The sequence below is a fragment of the Zonotrichia leucophrys genome, chromosome 1, assembly GCF_028769735.1.
Source record: "Zonotrichia leucophrys gambelii isolate GWCS_2022_RI chromosome 1, RI_Zleu_2.0, whole genome shotgun sequence".
Classification (NCBI taxonomy): Eukaryota; Metazoa; Chordata; class Aves; order Passeriformes; family Passerellidae; genus Zonotrichia; species Zonotrichia leucophrys.
Genome location: NC_088169.1, coordinates 115758803 through 115780269, shown reverse-complemented (window position 1 = coordinate 115780269; position 21467 = coordinate 115758803). Strand labels below are relative to the sequence as shown.

Below are 21467 nucleotides of genomic sequence, written 5' to 3'. Positions count from 1 at the left end.
CAAATCCATCCCTCCTGGTGCCATCTGTAAGGCTGCAATTAGCCACCAGCATTTCTGTAACCCTACAGAGTGCTGCGAACAGAAAATCCATTAACTGGGACGTTTTTGTGGGATTTCTGTCAGTTACATTGTTCCAGAGGCTTATATTTATAAAAGTTACAAAAACCTGACGGGCTTCCTTTGTTCAGAGTTTCACAAAGATCCACCAACTTTCAGGGCTCAGTTCCACTGCAATTATTAGATTAGTAATTATGTAAACAGGCAGTAAACCCCTCTTTAAGACAATAAAAACATTTGCAGAGTGACTTAATGCTCAGAAGCAGAGGGAAGCTCCTCCAAGCAGCGCCCGAAATCCCAGGGCACCAGTTAATATCGGGATATTGCTCAGCCTGGCCATCCACCAGCACAACGGGGCACGAGGGAGGGGTAATTCAAACCAGCCGTGGAATGGCTCTGAAATGAGACAAATAAACCGCTACAGGCATGGCTGCAAATGTGCTTTGAGGCCCATTTCCATCACCCCCATCCCCTTTGGGGTCTGTTTTACCTGAGGAGCCAGGATGGGCAGAGGAGAGGGGACAAGGGGGACAGCTCAGCGCAGAGCTCACTGCATGGATGGGGAGGTGGGATGGGAAAGGGGACAGCAGGAGCCCCACGGTGAGGAAGGCACAGGGATGAGGGTGTCACAGGGAAGAGAAGAGCCCCCTGAGCACCTCCCCATGTGCCAGCAGCCCCAGGGACAGGGCTGTGAGCACAAGGAGCCAGGCACTGAGCTCTGGCACGTCCTCCCTCCGCCCAGCTGTGGGAAAGGAGAGCAGCACTCCATTATCGCTCCTCACACAGGCTCCAACATGCCTCAACTCATTCTCTGCCTCTTAAAAAAACCCAAACAAGCCATGAAAAGGAATGTATAATCACCTGGCAGGGCACCTCTCTGCTCCAGCTTGCAGGCTCTGCCCCACTACGCTCTTTTCCCAGCCCAAAGTGACTTGTGAAAGGTTTTTACACAATGGGCACCTCCAGCTTTACAGGGAAGACAACATGTCAGGATGGGGACTCCTGACGTGGAGGAACCATGCCCTGATGGGATCTGGACATGGAAGTGAAATCAGGAAGAATGAGTGTTTGTTTCTGCAGGAGATGGAGCAAAAATCCCAGCTCATGATCTGCAGCATGGGAATCACAGAACCATGGAATGGTTTGGGTTGAAGGGACTTTAAAGCCCATCCAGTGCCACCCTTGCCATGGCAGGGACACCTTCCAGTGTCCCAGGCTGCTCCAAGCCCATCCAGCCTGGCCTTGGGCACTGCCAGGGATCCATGGCAGCCCCAGGGAGGGCAGAGGGATTACAACAAACACACAAAAAGGCTGGAGAGCCCTGGGAAGGTTGAGTGTGAGACGTGCCTCTGCTGCCAGGGCTCAGCAGGGTTAACAACCTGCTCCTCTCACAGCCCCACATGTAAACACACAATTTTGGGGCACAGGGCCCCCGCTCTGAGCTCATGCTCCACAGCTCCATTTTCGTTTTCCTCCTCAAGGCCTGACTTCCAAGAGCCTGCCTGAAAAGGAAACAAGCCCTGGACGTGTTTGAACAAGTGGGCAACACCTGCTCCGAGCTTTTGGCTTTACTGCATTGTCTGGGGTTTGAGGTTTGTTCTTTAAAGCCCAACCTAACTGGCTTAGGGGAAAAAAAAAAAGCAAAGCCCATAACCAGTTTCAGGACTAAGAGAGAAAAAGACTTCATTCATTCCAATCCTTTGTTTTCAGGGAACTTACCCTGACATTTCTCTGCCAGCACATGAGGAAAACTGCAGAAAATGCAAACACAGGCAGGATGGTGCTTCAAAGGGAGAAGGTGCAGCCCTGCCCTGGCTCCAGCTCTGCTGGGATATTCCTGTACCAGGGAGCCCGTTCTACTGGAACCCTGAGCGAGCAGGCCGGAGCAGGGCAGCGTCCTGCCTGCCAAGTGCCATTTGTTTATGCAAGACTTGCAGAGCCCATCTCCTGCTCTGCCCACAAACACCCTGTGCACTCACAGGGCCATGCTGAGGTGTGGTGATGGGAGAGCTGGGCACAGCTGAGTGCTGCTGGAGTGGGAAAGGGGCTCCCAAAAGAGCCCAGGGATGGATCCATCCCAGCAGACTGGAGTTCTGCACTGCAGTTCTTTTCCCAGAGAAATTCCAGGTGGAAATCCATGGACACACAGCTTCAGCCCGCCAGCCTGAACTGAACCAGGAGCTGGGAATCCCACAGGAACACTGCTTGGAGGCTTTCTCTGCTCAAACTCCAGCCACCCACGTGAAGCAGAGCAGAATTGTTTATCTGCTGCGGGAGATTTTGCCCAATTAATCCATTTAGGAGTTTGGGGGAATATTCTGGAGCATGCCACATGCTGTGAGCAGATAAATAACATGTCCCACTGTAGATGTTTCCTAACTTAGCCGGTATTTAAGGCAAGTAATAAATAACAGCACTGAACACGGTTCTTAACACCAACATAAAATTCAAAAAACCAATTGCTGTCTAATTTTGCTGTGCCAGTTGTAACAGGGTGATAAATTCCCACAGAAAGGATACTATTCATAAGGACCTTGCATGCCTCCATTTTTAGGGATGTACTCAGCAAAAGATGATGCACAACAGGTTATGAACACCACAATGGGTTGGAATTTACACACAGAGAACAATTAATCAAAATAAATCCCATTTACTATCATGACAGCCAACTATAAATTTTAATTCAGCTGAAGGGAAACCAAATATTGACATCCTGGACTAGACTGACCATGAAGTTTGACTGATGTCACACAAATCCTGATGCTCAAACAACAACAATTAATAAGCTGTTAGCATCACCAGCTTTAAATATTTTTTAAATAAATCTACCAATTTTTAAATAAAACTACCAATGTTTTCCAATCTACTTTAAATAAATCTACCAATATTTTCCCAATGCATTCAGGTGAAGAAATACATCAATGCAAGAGCCATGCAGCTTTTTCAATATGACAGTGCCTTTCATGGAGGAAACTATGAGCAATGCTACCTGCCAAGTCAGTAAACAAAATTAGAACTAGAAGAGTCATAAATTCCATTTTTAATCAGGGAAAATGCCAGAAATAATTAAAAACTAATACTCTTTATGGAAGCCCAGCTGAAATATTTGCTGATTTAAAATTAAAATGGTCTTGCATTGGACTAACAAAGGGTTATATTTAGAATATTTCAACGTTGTCTTACTAAAAGCAGCACAGCCAACGTGCATCCACCCCCCTGGAGCCACAGAACAGGGTTATCTGCACAAAGCTGTGGCAAGCTGAGGTACAAATGGTCCTTCAGCCCAAACTCCCAATTTCTCAGCTCAGTTTCTGCAGGAATCCCCAATAACCCAGCCCAGGCTCTCGGGGATCAAGCTGCTCACATCCACATCCCCCTAATCCTCTGAGCACCATTTCAGAGCCACAGTGGGAATGAAATAACAGCTCTGGAGTGCAGCTAGGGGGATAATCACAGCCCTCCCATCCCCATCCCCAACAGGTACCATCTCAGAGCCCGTGCTGCTGATAAACCCAGCCCAACACAAAGCTGGGCCTGGGGAGGCCCATCTGGGGCCATGGCTGCCATGGAATGCCTGCAGTGCTCACTCGGGGTGGGTCCATCCCCCTGGGTTTCCCTACATAACAGTCATTTTCACCTATTCAGAGAACTCTCAGCCCAGATGTGGGGGATGCTCATCACACAAGGACGGGGCTATTTCATGCTGAAGGCTCCTTTCCACCCCCAAGTTTTTAAATTCTAGAGGATTTCATTAAATTGCAAAGCAAGGATTTCAGCACCCCAGCTGCCTGACAGCTTTAGTGGGTTGTTCAGGGGTGAGGCTTAACCAAAGCTGTGTCTGAGCAAAAAGGTGCTAGATTAGGGCTCTGCTCCTCAACCCAATTCCAGGGACTCACAGCAAGAACCTGAAATCTCCCTGAGTCTCAAAGCCCCTTTTACAGCCTGAGAAGCTCCTTTGCTGTACCACTGAAAGAAAACCAGAGTAAATCACAGAACCACAGAATGGTTTGGGACCTTTGAGATCATCCAGGTGAGGTGCCCATGCAGGGGACAGTGACAAATATCTCCTCAGACAGCACGGTGCCACTTCATCAGAAAAGGCCTCTAAAATCAAGTGAAAGGAGTCACAAGCACCTCCAGACTTGTGGGACCCGCTCCATGACTCTGGGATAATGCTGCCATAAATTGTAGGTCAGGCACAGTGGAACATGAATCCCTGGCCCCTGGCATTCCTCTGCTAGGTTTAAAAAGAGAGGTTGGACCAAGATAATCCTCTTACTGCTCTGCCAGTTTTACTAGCAGAGACTCTCAATGTGAAATTTGGTCCAGCTTGAGCAATAAAATAAGATTTTTCATTTCCAGGCTCCTGGAAATGAAAGCCTTGGTGAGCTGCAGGAGTTGGAGCACTGGGGGCTTTGGAAAGCCCTTGGAGTGGGGAGCTGAGGAGGGGCTGGGAGAGGCTTCCCCATGGGTGGATGGAGTTTGTGGGACCTCAGCAGAGCTCTGCTCACGGTGACACGCGGAGCAGCCGTCTGCTGGGAGAGGCAGGAGCTGCCAGGGGGGCGGCAAGTCTGTCCTGCTGTCCCCAGCTCCATGGGGATGTGACTCACAGCTCGCTGCAGCTCAGCCAGCCACGACATTTCCTTGCCATTTAGACAATGAATCAGGAGCTCTGCGAGGCTTCATCTCCCTGTATTCAAATCCAGACCTTGTTTGTAAGAAGAATTTGATGAAAAGGTAATTTTATGTACCTGCTGAAAAGGTTCTGGTCCTTCGTTCCTCCACAGCAGTGTTACATGCTGCCATGACCTCAAACCACAGATCCATGAGGTTTCATCTCCCTGCATTGAAATCTAGATCTTGTTTGTAAGAAGAATTTGATGAAAGGGTAATTTTATGTACCTGCTGAAAAGGTTCTGGTCCTTTGCTCCTTCTCAGCAGTGTTACGTGCTGCCATGACCTCAAACCACAGATCCATGAGGTTTCATCTCCCTGGATTCAAAACCAGACCTTATTTGTAAGAAGAATTTGATGAAAGGGTAATTTTCTATACCTGCTGAAAATGTTTGGTCCTTGATTCCTTCTCAGCAGTGTTACGTGCTGCCACAATATTGAACCACAGATCCACGAGGTTTCATCTTCCTGTATTCAAAACCAGATCTTATTTGTAAGTAGAATTTGATGAAAGGATAATTTTATGTACCTGCTGAAAAGGTTCTGGTCCTTGATTCCTTCTCAGCAGTCTACATGCTGCCATAACCTCAAACCACAGATCCACAGAACATCCTGAATTAGAAAGGACCCATGAGGATCAAGTCCAACTCCTGACACCCCAACAATCCCATCACATTCCTGAGAAACACCTGGATGTGTTTCACTTTTTCCATGAATAATCAAGGCCCAAAGCAGGTTACAGAAAAGTCAGTGAAAGCAACAGGTTGCAGGCAGAGGATGTGTAAAACTGCTGCTGCTGCTCCCTTAAGTGACTCATTTTGGGGTTCAACGAGCGAAAAGTGCATTAAAATTTCAAAGGGTTCCTGTGCAAAAATAGCTCTGCACAGCTGGAGTGGCTTCAAGTGAGATGCACACTCTGATGAGCAGGTTCAAGATTGCTCTGAGAGAGCTGAATAAATATCTGCAATCTTGTGTGAGTGCCAGGTGAGCTGGGCTCCTCCTGAGGCTGCTGAGCTCTGGGATCATGGGCTGGGCAGTTGTTTCAAACACAAGGTGATCAAATCAAATCAAACCAAACCTTGGGATAAGCACAGCTCAGCCTGAGTTCTGGGGAGCAGCAGGATGAGCCCCTTGGCCTGGGGAACCTGGAGCTTGGACTAGGAGCCCATCCCAGTGCAAGGCAGGATGTGCCACAGGGATGGCAGGTCTATGTCCTAGAAATGGGGCTGGCTGGATTCACCCTGCATGGGCTGAAACCAGAGCTCCCCATCACATGAGGATATGTGAGCCTGGGCCCAGGGCCTCACGCACAAAGCTGGAGCTGTTTTTGCTGTCATCACAGACCTGGCACTGGCAATTATTTCGTTTCCATCTCTCTGGTGCTGATGGGGGAATCACCGTCCTGCCTCAGGCAGCAGAACAGCCCCAGCTCCCGTTTCCTATGGAATTGAACAGAATCATGGAGCTATGAATATCCTGGGCTGGAGGGACTCACAGGATCACCCAGCCCAGCTCCTGGCCCTGCACAGACACCCCAACAATGCCAATCTGACCCTGGGAGTGCTGTCCAAAGGCTCCTGGAGCTCTGTGGGGCTGTGCCCATGCCCTGGGGAGCCTGGGCAGTGCCCAGCACCTCTGGGGATGGACCTTTCCCTAAATCCAGCCTAAACCCCTCCAGACACAGCCCCAGCCCTTCCCTGGGTGCTGTCACTGTCCCAGAGGGCAGAGATCAGTGCTGCCCAGCACTGGAGCCAGGTTTTGGCAGGCCCTGAGTGGGTCAGCCTCCTGCTCTGCAGCACCAGCCAATGCACCCTGATACATCCCAGTCCCTGCAGAGATTCAGAGGGACCAGGCCCTCTGTGTGACCTCCAGCCTGCCCAAATCCTGACCCTGCTCAGTGCCAGCCCCTCTGTGCCCCCTGCTCTGCCTGTACAAGAGCTCCCAAGGAGTTCAGCTCTAAGGAACTGGCAAACACGAGGTTTCTCCCTTGGCTGTGAACCCCACGAGGCTGCCAGCACACCCTCCCTGCAATGCCTCCATTCCCAAACAATCCAGCCCCTTCTCCCAAGCCCTGCAGGTGGATCTACTCTCCAAGCCAAAAAAGCCCTGGTTTCTCTTTTTCCCCCAGCCCAGAAGCCAAACCAAGGGCTCTGTGAGTCTCTCATGGCCCCAGACAGTCTCTGCCTGTTCCCTGCATTGCTTCACCAGGTTTGGAAACACAGAATCAGCTCTTGGAGCACCTCATGGATGTGCAACTCTGCCCTTGTCTTGCCTCAGCCCTCACCAGGGCTGAGGGCACATTTCACCTGCCTAAGCCAGCTGGGAACAGACAGCCATGAACAGGGATACTGCCAACAGCTTCTCACTCTTCATCTGGACATTTATATGAATTCCTCAACCCCAGATGGTTTAAAACAAGTGGTTGCATCTTACTCCTCCTCAAAAATCCCTTATATTCCTTTTAATTTCCCTTTTAGAAAACTCTCCACAAACTCCAAACTTCGAGGTATGCTCAGGTAAGCATGTCAAGCACAAAGAGCTGTTTGAAGCAGTAAACAGGAGCTGAAATGTCATGGATCCATTCAGGTGCCTCCAGGAATGACAGCTCCAAGGAACACATCACACAGGATGACTCTCCAAATTTTTAAAAACCAGGCTGGTAAATTACAGTGATTTATCACTCCACAACAAAGTACACACACACATACAAAAGCACTTCCCAGAAAAAGATTACCAAGCAATCATCCAGATGTTACTAAAGCATTAAGATTAATTTGGAGGGAAAAAAAAAAATCAGCGAGGAACTGACTCCCACAGGCTTGTTATTGTCATAAATGTTCTCTTGGAAGTTGTGCAGGATAAAAGAGTTCTGGACTGCGCCTCAAGTCTCCCTGGCTCTGTGTGTTTGGGGGGGGGGGAAAAAGGATGGGGGGCAAAAAAGGATGGGGGGCAAAAAAGGATGGGGAGAAAGCTGGCAGGACCATGCACAACCTCTGTGCTGTCTCTCCTGGCTGTGCCAGCGCTCCTGAGCTCCTGCAGTGCCCATCCCTGGAGGTGGCACCCAGTGCTCTGACTGGGCACAAGGTGGGCACTGGGCACAGTGGCACTGGCTGACCCCAAAGAGCTTCTCCAGCCTGAAGGATTTGCTGAGGTGGCTGCACCCAGCTCCCTTCCCGGGGTGCCCTTGCGCAATGGGGAGCCTTTGTCTGCACGGCAGTGTCTGAGGGCCCGGGGCACACTCTGCACACACCTTCCCCACCCAGCCCGATGCAAACGAGCAGCCAGGCAATTCCCAGTGGGAAGCAGACAGCACGAGGTGCTTTGTTCTGCCTGCTGGAGGGGCTGGGGGCTCACCCAGCACTGCCACCGGGCACTGGAAGGGATGGAGGGAATCCCAGCATCCCCCAGAAACAAGGGAAGAAGGCAGTCATGCAAAACCTACACACTTCCCTTCTTCTGCCCAACTTCTGCTATTTCAGAGACCCCAAAACCACTTTGTGGCTTTGGAAAGGTCCGGCACCTTCCCCAGCTGCTGCAGCTCTGCCTTGCTGGTGCCCTACACTGCCCAGCTTCATCTCTGCACAGGGACAACAGCTCCAGCACCAGGACAACAGCTCCAACACAAATCAAAGGGCCACTTCCCTCCACACACAGGAACAAACACCTCTTGCACAAAGGCTCTGCAATTCCAGAGCTGGTTCTGCACTTACTACCCAGTATCACATCCCCTCAACAAGTGACTCACTCTTCTGCACCTCACGGGAGAAACTGAGCCCATGGCTCCCAAACTGTTTGGATGGGAAAATACAAATAGAAATGCAGAGCAGATTTCAGAAGGAAATAACTGAAAATAACTGGTTTTGCCCCTTCAGAAATCAACACAGCTGCTCCCAAGGCCGTGGCTGCCCACTGGCACCCCTGTTGCCCTCACACCCACACAAGAGCACGCCCATTGTGACTGCCACAGTGCTGAGTGCCCATGGCAGATTTTGGGCAATGTCCTGCCTCCCAGCAGGATGTACATGTGCAGGGTGGTTTGTGGTGAGCCCAGAGGAGCTCCAGAGCTGCTGCTCACTCCCTGTAACTCAGGGGCACTCTGGCAGTGCAGGGTGACTCACTTTGCCCCGTACCAGCCTTGCTCAAGTGGCACCACGGCACATTTTCCATGCTCCTCCCAACAACAGGCACACAGCTCTTGCAGAGGATGCCTGGCCACTGGTTAAACCCTGTAACATCAGCAGGAGCCTGGGCTCCTAACTACCCCTAGAACCATGGAATCACACAGTTGTTACAGCTGGAAAACACCTCTGAGACCACTGAGTGCCACCATGTCTAAGCACTACTGCAAAGTGTCAGATTTGAACCACTGCTGCCTTCTGCCAGCCCAGAGCTCACAGCTGGGAATACCAAAGGCAGACAGCACTGGGGACTGCTGTGGGTGCTGGAAGCAGGGGGATTCCTGAGGCAAACCAGGAGCAGGGCCCTGCCTGGGCTCAGCCCGATGGGCACCCCTTCCCTGCCCACACCATTGCCCTGCTTGGCTCTGGGAGGGCTTTCTGAGCTGCCTGGGAACAGCACATCCCAGCTCCCGTGGCAAGCCTGCCTGGCAGCCTGAAGAAGCAATTACACTAAAAGCACTGTGCAGTGAATGCAGCACCTGCGTGGCAGCGCGGGCTCACGGGGCTGTGCCGCTGGGACACGGCACAGACAGAGCAGAAAGCCTTCACACGTGGAGCAGCACCACAGGCAGGAGGGGCTGGAGCCCTCACCAACATCCATCCATCCATGCCCCTCCTCAGCCCTGTGCCTGCATCCCCCTGGGAACACACACACGCAGCCAGAGCGGGGCTCTGAACCAGGCAGAGGGATGCTCCTGTCTGCTTCCAGCTCACTCACAATCCGACATGTCACAAGCAATAAAAACTCCATCCCGCTTCTGGAAACCCCTCTTTTGTGACCTGTGCCTCGTGAGGCACAATAAAAACACCAACATCTACGTGGTAACTTCCCCTTTCGCCCCCTGCTCATGGCACAGCTGGGCTAATCCCATTCCCACTGCTCCGCATCCTGACCTCCTTAAACAACCCATGCGAGGATGTTAAAACACTCTGATCTATAAATAATGTATTCCCCTCATCCAGCAATGGATTACTGGGCCATAAAACTCCCCGGAATGCTCTGCACAGCCGCCAGTTTAACGAAATAATACCCAGGAAGACACATCAGTACAGACTCATCCTCCTCCTTGATGAATTCCTGCCAAGACTCAATGCCACTGTTACTTTTGCACTGGATTTTTCTTTACAATTAACTATTTAAAGCTGGTATTTTATTCCAAAGGCCTTTTTTGCCCCCATCAAAGCCCCTTTAATTTTTTGAGCTGATAACCCTCAGAGCTGGGAGCCCAGCAGAGCCAGAGGGAAGCACCGAGGTGTCTGTGCCTGACGCACACAGCGAGCTCACAGTTCAGAGCCAAGCCATCCTGCTGGGAGCTCCCACTGCTGCCAGCTCATCCTGCTGCCCCAGCTTTGGGCAGAGCATTCCCAGGCATTCCCTGGAGCAGCCCAGCCACTGATCCTGCAGGGATCAGCTGTGTTTCCCTGGGGCTCCCTTTCCAAACAGCCATTACCTACGAGTCCAGCCACAGTGTGTAACTTCATTAGAGACAAACGAGCCTGCTCCAAACACTGCTGCCTAACAGACTCACTGCCAAATCAATGCTTCTCCTCAACACCAACTCCAGCAGGAGCCCTACCACTCATCTCCCAGAGCACAAGCATTAAGCTCAAGCAAACGCTGAAATGATGCAAATTTGCGGTTTGGCAGATTTTTTTTTTTCTGTCAGGCATTTTGGAAAAATAAAGCATTTCTGCCTCAAAACCAGTTAGGAACCAGCCAGGCACCCTTTAAAGAGCAGGTTCCCCAGGAAGCACGAGCAGGCCTGCCACATTTGGGCACCTGATGCCTCAGCCCAGCCCGCCCTGCTGAGCACAGCACTTTTCCACCCCTGTTCCATAATGCACACATCACTTCAAACTCTGCAAGGATGGGGGAAAACAGGCAGGGCAGTGACACCCACCAAACCTGCTCGCTCCGTTCCACAGCGCCCATCACGTGTGGGAATGTAAATCCCTCCTGCAATATTCACACACCATCCAGGGAACCAACAGCCAGCTCTGCTCCGTGAAACAAAACTCCGAGAGCGCATTTCCAGAGCGACTTACATCCCAGGAAAAGGCATGCAGGATCCTCTGCCTGTGCCCCGAGGATTACTCACAGCTGATGGCTCGCATGGCTCTGAGTCAGGGCAGGTCCCTGCCCATGGCCCTGGGGACAGCAGGAGCCAGCCCTGACATTGTCACAGTGTCCCAGCAGCCCTGGGGACAGCACAGCAGCAGGGCAGGACACAGCACTGCTGCTGGGTGCTCAGCCCCATGCTTAGTCACAGCAATTGCAGAGCCAGGGCTCTGTGCTCACATTTCCTGTCACCGACCCAAGAATTAGGCAATTTAGATCCTGAGATAGCGCCCGGGATATTAAATAACTTGATAAGCCATCAAATAACTTGATAAGCCATCGCTGAAGGAACCAGCAGGAAAATGAGGTTCTCCCTGTCCCCCCAGTCCCAGGTGGGCAGAGTTCCCAAATCTTTGGGAAGTGGGAGCATTCCACCCCAAAAGGGAGAGCACTGCCCTGCAGACACCCAGCAGAGCTGCAGTCAAGTTGAAACCTTTCACGGGGCTCATTCTCAACAATTAAAGAGCGTGGCAACCTGTAATTACGGCAAATAAAGCCAGACAGCTGGAGAAGGGAACATCTCCCGTCGGTAACACGACACCACATTTTCTCTCTTGGGGAATTCAGCTATGAACTCCCCGGCCCCCATTCAATCAGCACCGAGCAGCACAAACCCTGGAGAAGCAAAGAGCGCCTGAGAGCCCAGCTGAACACAACTCACAGGAAGCAGCACGCAAAAGAGGGGATCGGGAGGGGAGAGCCCTCCCGGACACACAGCACAGACGGACAGCCCGGTGGTGCCGCATCCCGGTCCCATTCCCTACACCAGACAGCCAGCCCGGCATCCCGGTGCCGCATCCCGGTCCCATTCCCTACACCAGACGGACAGCCCGGCATCCCGGTGCCGCATCCCGGTCCCATTCCCTACACCAGACGGCCAGCCCGGTATCCCGGTACCGCATCCCGGTCCCATTCCCTACACCAGACAGCCAGCCCGGCATCCCGGTGCCGCATCCCGGTCCCATTCCCTACACCAGACAGCCACCCCGGCATCCCGGTGGCGCATCCCAATCCTATTCAATCCCCGGCTCTCACCGCTCATCATCAGCAGCACAAACATCTTCGCCTCTGCTGCTCGCCGAGCCCCGGCCGCCGCTAGCACACAGGAGGAGGAGGAGGAGGAGGAGGAAGCGCCTGCATCGCATTCCCCTGCCGCTCCGGAGTGGGTGGAACTGGCCAAGTTTCACGCCGAGATGAGACGGGTCAATGGGGTGTGTTTGAAGGTTTGGGGTTTTGCCGTCCCTCCCTCCCTCCCTCCCTCTCCTGATGAATTCCTGCCGTCACAGGCTGCAGACGAGCTGCCACTCAGCCCCGCTGGCTCCTGAAATGCGAATTCCTAAGGACATCCCTCCGGGGTGGCTGAACTCAGCGGCTGTGAGAGGAGCCCAGAGCTCGATCCCCAGGAGCCCGAGAGATGCCGGATGTACCGGCTCCACAACCCTCGGGATTCCGCAGGCAGGAGACAGAAAATAAACCATTCTGACCCAGCCTGTGCCTTCTGCCTCTGCCCTGCACTCCCCCAGCACCCCGAGGGCTTCCCTGCTCGGTAAGGGACGGTGCTTTGGGAAGGGACTCCTTAAAAACACACCCGCAGCTGCTCCCACAGGTGCAGAAGGGTTTCCAGGACGGGGAATTAGGAATTACATCGATCTGGTTTTACTTAATTCCCTACTTCCACACAACCGTCTCGGGATTAAGATTTGAGCAGCAGCAGCGTCCTCCAGCCCAGGGCTGGCTAATGGTTGCTATAAATAAGAAATACCAACACAAAACCCATCTGTGTTTATCCCCCAACTTGCCTCTGCACCACGTATGTGGGACAGGAAAAACAGGTATGAAACTGCTCTGAAAAAGAAGCAGACAGCACAGTCAGTGTTCTTTACAAGCAGAAATCAAATTAGTTAACAAATTAACATCTACAACTCTGCACGATGCTTCAGACATACCGACTATTGAGCAATATCCTTACAGTCCCACCCTCTGCAACCCAGCAGTGACCACGAGCTGGGAAAAGGACAGAACCACGAGGAAAATAATAAAATAAAAAGGCAAAAGGTACATGTAGGAGCCTGGCTCCGACCCAGGGCTGGACAGACAGCTGTGGCACCCAAAGGGTTTAACAGCTGGAGAGAGGCTGTGGGGTTCCACAGCCTGGGTGCAGAGCAAGGGAGGAGATGAATCTATTTTGGGACAGGGACAAGATATCAGAGAAGCAATTTGACAAGGCACAGCCATGCTCACAGCCCCCGTGACCAGGAACAGGAGTGAGCAGTGAGTCCGGGCCCACTTCAAACAGCGCCTTGGGTTGGACTCCTCACCTCAGCTGTTTCCCACAGAGCCTCCCACGCCCAGCACGAGGTGCCCGTGACCACAGGCACAGCCCAGAGCAGCACAGGGCTGGAGGAGGGATGGGATGGGATGGGATTGGATGGGGTCAGACACTCTTTGGCCCAGGGAGCAATCCTAAGCATTATGGTGAATTTAAACCCCGAGTGAGCAAACCAGCAGCTCCCATGGCAGACAAACAAACGGAGAGCAGCTTTCAGGCTGGGAACCCCGAGCAGAAGAGCAGGTTTGGTGAGCCACCCATGGTGACTCAGAGGGCCACGGGGGCTGTGGTGCCTGCCCTGCTGTGCCTGCCTGCAGGGCCGCTGGAACAGGGCACAGCTCCCACACCACCCAGGAATCACTCCTGTTGGAGTGGGATTGCTCCCATTGAAGCGGGATCATTGCCATCAAAACGGGATCGCTCCCATTGGAACCGGATCACTGCTGTTGGAACTGGATCGCTCCCATTGAAGCGGGATCATTGCCATCAAAACGGGATCGCTGCTGTTGGAACGGGATCGCTCCCACTGCAATAGGATTGCTGCCATTGGATTGGGATCACTCTCGTCAGAACAGGATCGTTGCTACTAGAACAGGATCGCTCCCATTGGAATCATGCTGAAAGGAGCAGGTTCTTCCACTGTTTCTGTCGGAATGGAATGGCTCCCATTAGAGTGGGATCACTGCCATAGGAGCGGGATCACTCCTATCACAATAAGATTGCTGCCATCAGAGTGAGATCGCTACCATCGGAATGGGATTGCTCCCATTGGAACAGGATCACTCCCATCGAAATGGGATCACTGCTGTCACAATAGGATCACCCCTGTTGGAACAGGATTGCTGCCATCAGATTGGGATCACCCCCATCTGAACAGGATCACTGCCATTGGAACAGGATCGCTCCCATCAGAATGGGATTGCTACTGTCAGAGTGGGATCGCTGCCACTGAATTGGGATCACTCCTGTCAGAGCAGGATCACTCTCATCAGAGCTCCCACTGCAATAGGATCGCTGCCATCAGAATGGGATCACTCCCATTGGAGTGGGATCACTCCCATCGCAACAGGGTCACTCCCATTGCAATAGGATCATTCCCATCAGAGCAGGATCACTCCCACTGCAATAGGATCACTCCCATTGGAGCAGGATCGCTCCTGTCGCAATAGGATCACTCCCATCTCAATAGGATCACTCCCATCGGAGTAGGATCACTCCCATCGCAATAGGATCGCTCCCATCACAACAGGATCACTCCTGTCACAATACAATTACTCCCGTTGGAGCAGCCTTGGCATGCACCCACACGCAGGTGTGACACCCCAGCTCCCACAGACACTGCAGCCACGCTGTCACCCTGCACAGGAGGGACAGGTGCTGCTTGCTGTGACATCAGCAGCCAATTCTGCACTGAATTCACACTCAGAGGGCAAAGGCAGCAGCACCCTTCTGCTGCCAGTGCCACCTGCACCCTGCCACAGCATGGACAGCTCGTCCAGCTACCCAGAGCAATCCCTGGGCATGCCACAACTCCCAGGAAGGCATCAGCTGCTCTAAGAGCAGCTTGCAGGAACCCTCAGACATTGCTGTAACCACTGCTGGGTTTTAAACCACAGAATCATCTCCTTGGAAAAGGCCTCTGAGACCACCGAGTCCAACCTGTGCCTGATGCCCACCTTGTCACCAGCCCAGAGCACTGAGTGCCACATCCAGGGATTCCTGGGACACCTCCAAACCTCCTCGGGCAGCCCCTGCCAGTGCCTCACCACCCTTTCCATGGACAAATTCCTCCTGGTGTCCAGCCTGAGGCTGTTCCCTCTCCTCCTGTCCCCGTTCCCTGGAGCAGAGCCTGACCCCGTCGGGCTGCCCTGGGGACAGCCAGGAACTGCCAAACCTGCTGGGAGCCAGCCTGGGATGTTCTGCCTGGAATGGCACAGCCAGCCTGGCCAGCTCCGAGGGGATGGGGTGGCTGCAGGAATGGCACCTCCAGCAGCTCCAAGGAGCAGCCATGAGCTCTGCAGGGCACAAAATGACCCTCTCCTCCTCAGGTGAGTCTCTCCTCCTTCCATCCTTCTGGCAGAATGAATCCCACCAGAATGGAGAAGGTTTAGGTCACACCTCAATGGGGGACGCAGCTCTGATCTCTGCTCCCTGTGACAGGGACAGGACCCAGGGAACAGCTGGAGCTGTGTCAGGGGAGGATCAGGAAAAGGTTCTTCCACTGCCCAGGCTCCCCAGGGAATGGGCACAGCCCCACAGAGCTCCAGGAGCCTTTGGACACCACTCCAGGGATGGATTGTTGGGGTGGATGTGCAGGGACAGGAGTGGGACTGGATGGTCCTTGTGGGCCCTTCCAACTCAAGACATTCTGTGACTCTGTGAACCTTCCAAGGAGGTTCTGGGTCCCCAAATGTCCATCCCAGCACAGAGCCCAGAGGAGAAAGGACCTTTTTGATCCCACCAGACCCAGAAAGGTCCCACAGCACAGCCCTTCTCTGCGGTGGAAGGAAGGCAGGCACAATCCAGGTCTGTATCCTGCTAAAGGTGTTTTTATCAGCCTTGATTAACGTCCTGGGCCTCTCACACCCTAGCACACCTGCTAATTAGCAGGCATGAGTTAATATCATTTTAACAATGGATTAGCACTTGGGGCAGCAGAAAGGAGTCACTTCAGCCAGTGACTCAGCCTGAGCACAGAGCAAGGTGAGACAGCAGGAGCCTCTGCTGGGCTCACACAGGGCTCTGCAGACCGTATCTCCTTAACTAAGGCTTACTTTACAAAGCCAGGCTGCTTCAAAAATTCATGATTGCATCTGTCCTGTTTTCCACCTGCACACACAGGTGTCCTTGGAGCAGGTTCTGTGTCAGCACCCAGACAGGTGGGGCCACTCGGGTCCCTCTGCAAGTCATGGTGGAGTTCCTGAGGTGATCACCACCCTGTTTGATCAAACATCCTTCAGGACACGACCTGGGGTCTGCCAGCCACTAATAACCCTTCAGGAAACACCGAGGAGCTGATGTCCAGGCCAGTGCTGGTGCCTCTCCAGACATCCCACAAGCACAGATGACACTGGGCACACATGACTTGGATATTGGTGCCCTTTTCCAGGGAATCCTGGAAAAACTGCAGCCCTGCACACATAACCTGGCCTTCCAAGTGCCCTGTGGAGGATGTGGCCAAGCCATGCACTGCTTTCACCCTGGAATCCCACTCTTGGTGTGGCCTGGCAGGAGCAAAGGGTTGGCACAGCTTGGCTCGAGCCATCTTGCATTCAGCCATAAACTGAAGAACAAGGCTGACTTAGCTTGCATTGCTTTTTTGAAACCTCCACTTTCAAACCCTGTGAAGCAGCACCTCGCAAGAGGGCACTGAAGGAAAACCATCACACCACCATCAGAATTGTTCCTACCCTCCTCAAATTCATGTTTAACCCTGCCTGCCTTCACTTTGCCCAATAAAAACCTGCAAACCAACCCCTGGCAATTACAGAACATTAATGCCATGGAAAATTATCCTGGGTTGAATGTATCCACACTCCCTGCTATCAGAAAGGTTTTCTCAGCCTCACGTTTCTATTTGGGATTAGGAAGGCAGTTGTGAAAGCCAAGTATTGTTCAGTCTCAAATGGTTCCCTTTCAGCCGCTACAGAAGCCAGGTAATGAATTACAGGAGGGTTTTTTCCCTTTGGAGAGGTCAGCAGATATATCAGCTCCTGGGAAAGCCGATCCCTGCTGTTGGGCCACAGGGAGCTGCAAAGGCTCCTGATGAGCTCCAGGGAGGGGAGGGTGGCAGCGAGCCAGCCCCTCTGCCTGCCAAACCCAGACAAGGGACAAGGGGCAGGACCACCTCTGGCCCAGCACAAGGTGAAATGTGAGCGTTTGCCTGGCAAATTGAAGGGTTTGGCTTTGCAGACACCCAAGGGACCCCCAAGGACCATCCAGCCCTGCACAGACACCCCAACACTCCCACCCTGTGCATCCCTGAGAGTTATCCAAAGGCTGGGCAGAGCTGAACAGAACAGGGCCTGCTTCCTTCTTCCATGGGAATGCTCAAGGAGGAACATTTTACTCAAGACCTCTAATGCAAACACCTCCTCTCACATATTTTTTTAAACTAGGCAGTAGCTGCTGTCATTTCCACGCTGAGTTCTGACACACTTGCACCCCATCCCTGCCAATAGTTTGAATTTCACTGGGAAAAGCAGCTCTGAGCGAGAGTGACAAGCTGCACGCTGCTGACGAGGCTGTCAAGGGATGGATAATGGAGCTTCACTGGAGCTGTCAAAACTTTTCAGCACTAAAAATAGGTATCACAAGCTTCTGGACTCGCTGCACTGAAGCATTAAACACACAGGATATTGACACCCTCAGAGGCGCCCAAAGCCACTCACAGCTGAGCAAAACCAGCATTGTGTGATGGACAGCAAAGGCCCCTGAGTTGTACTTACGTGGAGAAGAGCAAAACAACACAAAACAGGATGAAATCTCCTATCCACGCTGGCCAAAGCAAAGCCAAGATGCTGCACACACACCTTGGAACAGAACAGCTCAATATGGGATGCAAACCTGGGCAAAGACAGAGAGGAAGGAAGGGAAAAACTGGGAGAGAAACTCATGTACTGTTATCCCAGTTCCAGGTCCCACAGAAATGCAGGGCAGAGATACTCCCATGGCAGCTCCTGCTTCCCTGCCCTTCATCCCTCCCTGCCCCTGCCCAGCAAGAAGGGCTCAGAGCTGTGAGGCTGGGAAGGAGGGAGAGCAGAGGGTTTTCCACAGGAATGAGACTTCCATGGAAGGGATGAGCCCTCCCCAGGCAGTGACCCACCAACGGACACCAGCAGCAAAGCAAAGGGTCAGAGGTTTTGTGGGACAGGTGGGATAGAGGAGGGGGATAAAGAAGCATTGTTTACAAGCTAAATCCAGCTTTTTTTATTCCCTCTGAGGTGCTGGGATGCCAAGCACAGGCAGGGCTGTCCCTCCATTAGGCCAATATTTATGGCAGAAAGAAAATGAAGTGTCATAAGGAATTACTAATTAGACGCTATCGCAACCCCGCGTACAACTGAAGCAGCGCTCTGATGTGCTTTGTAAATAATCAGCAAATTAACTTTCACAGTGCTCTGCAAGGCAAGTGTTATCATCATCTCCTGCACTGCCCTGATGGAATAAAACAATTCAGTTTGGGCAGATTTGGGAGAATTTGGGAGGGGACACCAGAAGGGAAGGGAGAAAAGGAGGCTCAGAGGGGACCTTGTGGCTCTGCACATGTCCCTGCCAGGGGGGAACAGGGACAGGAGGAGAGGGAATGGCCTCAGGCTGGGCCAGGTTGGACACCAGCAGCAATTTCCCCATGGAAAGGGTGGGCAGGGATTGGAACTGCCCAGGGAGGTTTGGAGAGCCCATCCTGGAGGTGCCCCAGGAGTTCCTGCACAAAAATAAGAGATGCTGCTCCACTGCACATGTTCTCGTTTTTAGAAAACAAGCTCCAATTTATCTCTTCTATTACAGCCAGATGGTTTAAAAAGGAAAAAAAACCAACCCAACAGATCTCCCCTCAATGTCACCTCAATGAAAAGCAGGCCTGACCTGGTTTCAGCCTCCCTGGCCCGAGCAGGGCACAGGGATCACACTGTTAACAGCTCTCCCAGGGTCCCTGAGCCTCTCACAGCCTGCCCAAAGCCCCCAGGGGGAGCAGAGATGTGCACCTCAGTCCTGCCCACAGGGCCACAGCACGGCCTGTCACAGCTGACTCAGGCTGTAGCATCACAGCTGGCACAGCTGGACCGGCCACATGTCTGTCTGTGCCTCAGAGCCTGCCCTGCTCCTCCCTGCCTCATCACTTGTTCTGAGCTGCCCTCAGGGGGCTTTGTCCCTCCTAAAACTCCCATCAAGTCATTCAAGTGAAAGAGCAACACAACTTTCCATGAAGGTAAACACCGATTTTCAATCCTCCCTATTTATTCTCCCCTTGTTCAAAGTCATGCCACAACATCCCACATAATTAATTCCATTTCCCTGTGTCTGTTTGCCAGTGCTGTGCTGCTCAGGAGGAACAAACCTCTCATTTCAAAGCACAGTTTGTGCCCATCTGTGCCCTCTGTGAGGCACCACGTTCCAGGGGGACACAGGGAACCACTGGCACAGCAGCTGGGACACACCAAGATCTGCACCCCAAAGACGCTCCAGGCAAAAAGGGAGGTGGGATCAGGTTCTCAGGAGAGGCTGAGCCTGCTCCATCCTTGGGAGGCTTTCAGGCCCTGCCTGGAGAGGAGCCCGGCTTGGTCCCAGAGCTGATCCTGCTTTGGCAGGACCCCAATGTCCCTTTCCCTGACTGACACAGTGACCCAAGCTCAACTCCCCAAACAATTCCCAAATGCCCAGGGCCACCCATGAGGCAGAGATCTCCACCAGGGAACACCTTTAAACAATGACTCTTCTCCATGGCCAGCAGGGCAGGGAGAGCAGAGGCAGAACAAGGGCAAAAGGAAAGCATGGAGCAACTGGAGAGGCATCTTCTCTGAAGTGCTGTCTTTTGGTACCAGCACATTGAAAACAAAATAAAGAGCTCTTAAAGCTTGTTCCAAGCTACTTTTTTGGAGCAACCCTGACAGACACAGCTACACATTCACCTGTGCAAGGGCTGCTTTAGGGTCTCACCTGAGCCTCCAGCTTCCAGTGCCACTGCTGTGCTGTGATCCTGCCCTCTCACTTGTGCAAAAGTGAGGCTGAAGGCTCAGAGAGCCACCCCTGCTCTGAGTGATGCCCAAGACTCAGAGTTCATGCACAGATTAACTTCTTAAGCAAGCTCAAGGGCACAGACCTGCTCCCTGTTACTGGCAAAAGCCTCGATTTCTGAAAACCACAGTAGTTCCACAACTGCTGATTACTTCTCCTCATTTGTACTTTTTTTTTTTTTTTGACGTCCTGCCTGTTCCTCCTACTTCTTATGAGGCTTTTCAGTATTTGTCTGTGACTTGAGTGCTAAAGCCAGCTTTGGGATTAAACACAACATTTGGGAGGGGGACTGCAACGCTGCCTGCTGTCACTGCTCCAGCTCTAAGAGGCTCTGAGAGCCATCAGGGCACATCCTGCCCTGTGCAAGTCTGTGACCAAAGCTCTTGTCCCTTCCTTCTGTCCCCCACATGCACACAGACAGCATTAATGCACAGGGCAGTGCTGAGAGGCACTGAAGCTGCAATAAATGGGCAGAGGGAACAAGAACTCGCTGCTGCACAGGAACAGACCAGCTCAGTTCCAGGCCTGCACTGATTGCCCAAAAGCAGAAGTGTGCTGAGGCATGCCAGGAATGCTGGGCTGGGTCACTTGCAGAAATGGCTTTGATAGGAAGGCCCACTTCCCCCAGAGAGCCAGGCTGGGCACAGGAGGCAGCTCCCAGACAAAAATAGCCCTGTTCCTCATTTTGGGGCTCTGCAGAACCGCCTGAGCTCCCCTGGGCTGAGGCCAGGCCAGCTCACAGGGTGTGAGCATCCCTCCCTCCATTTCCAGCAACACCAGCTCAGCTTCCTGCACAGACACCTGGGCAAGCAGAAAGGCACAGGAAAGCTCAGGAGGTCCCTGCAGATCCATCAGGGGATCCAGAGCCTCTCCAGGAGGAGCCTCCTCTTCCTCCTTCCCCCTGGTCCTTACAGCAGCTGTCCCCATGGACATCAGCTTGCAGGAGAAGCTCCAAAAGCCACAGCAAAGCAGCACAGCCCCACAGAGGGCAAGGAAAGCTTCAACCAAGGGTGTCCATCTATTCCTGCGCTGCTCTGATGGCACTGCTGGGACAAACAAGAGAGACAAACAGGCTCCAAGACAGCTCCTTCCTCCCCAGGGCTCTCCAAAAACAACCACAGTACAGCTGCCACATCCTGCCTGCCTCTTCCAGCAGCCTGGCTCCCAAAACACCACAAATTCATACACAAATGCCAAAATTAAAAAAAAAAAGGGATTAAGTTCTGTGTTAGCCATGGAAGCACCAGGCTTCAGGGCAGCAGCCCCTGTGGCACAAGTCAGTATTTCATACAACAGAAAAGAGAAAAGGGAAGAGAAATGGAAAGCTCTCCCATCTTCCTGCTATTTTGCCTTAAATGCACTGTAGTTTATGTCC

At 52.6% G+C, this 21467-nt stretch overlaps 1 protein-coding gene across 4 annotated transcripts in view; it reads right to left on the bottom strand.

Annotated features, from left to right (window-relative positions):
* Positions 1 to 21467, bottom strand: part of TIAM1 (TIAM Rac1 associated GEF 1) — a 142970-nt gene that overhangs the window by 85840 nt on the left and 35663 nt on the right. Inside the window, exon 1 of one of the 4 annotated variants that reach the window (XM_064728902.1) lies at positions 12064 to 12181. The exons of the other annotated variants lie outside the window; for them this stretch is intronic. The gene's annotated coding sequence lies outside the window, so the exon portion shown is untranslated. Of the gene's footprint in view, positions 1 to 12063; positions 12182 to 21467 lie in introns of those variants that run through there. 4 annotated transcript variants of the gene reach the window in all.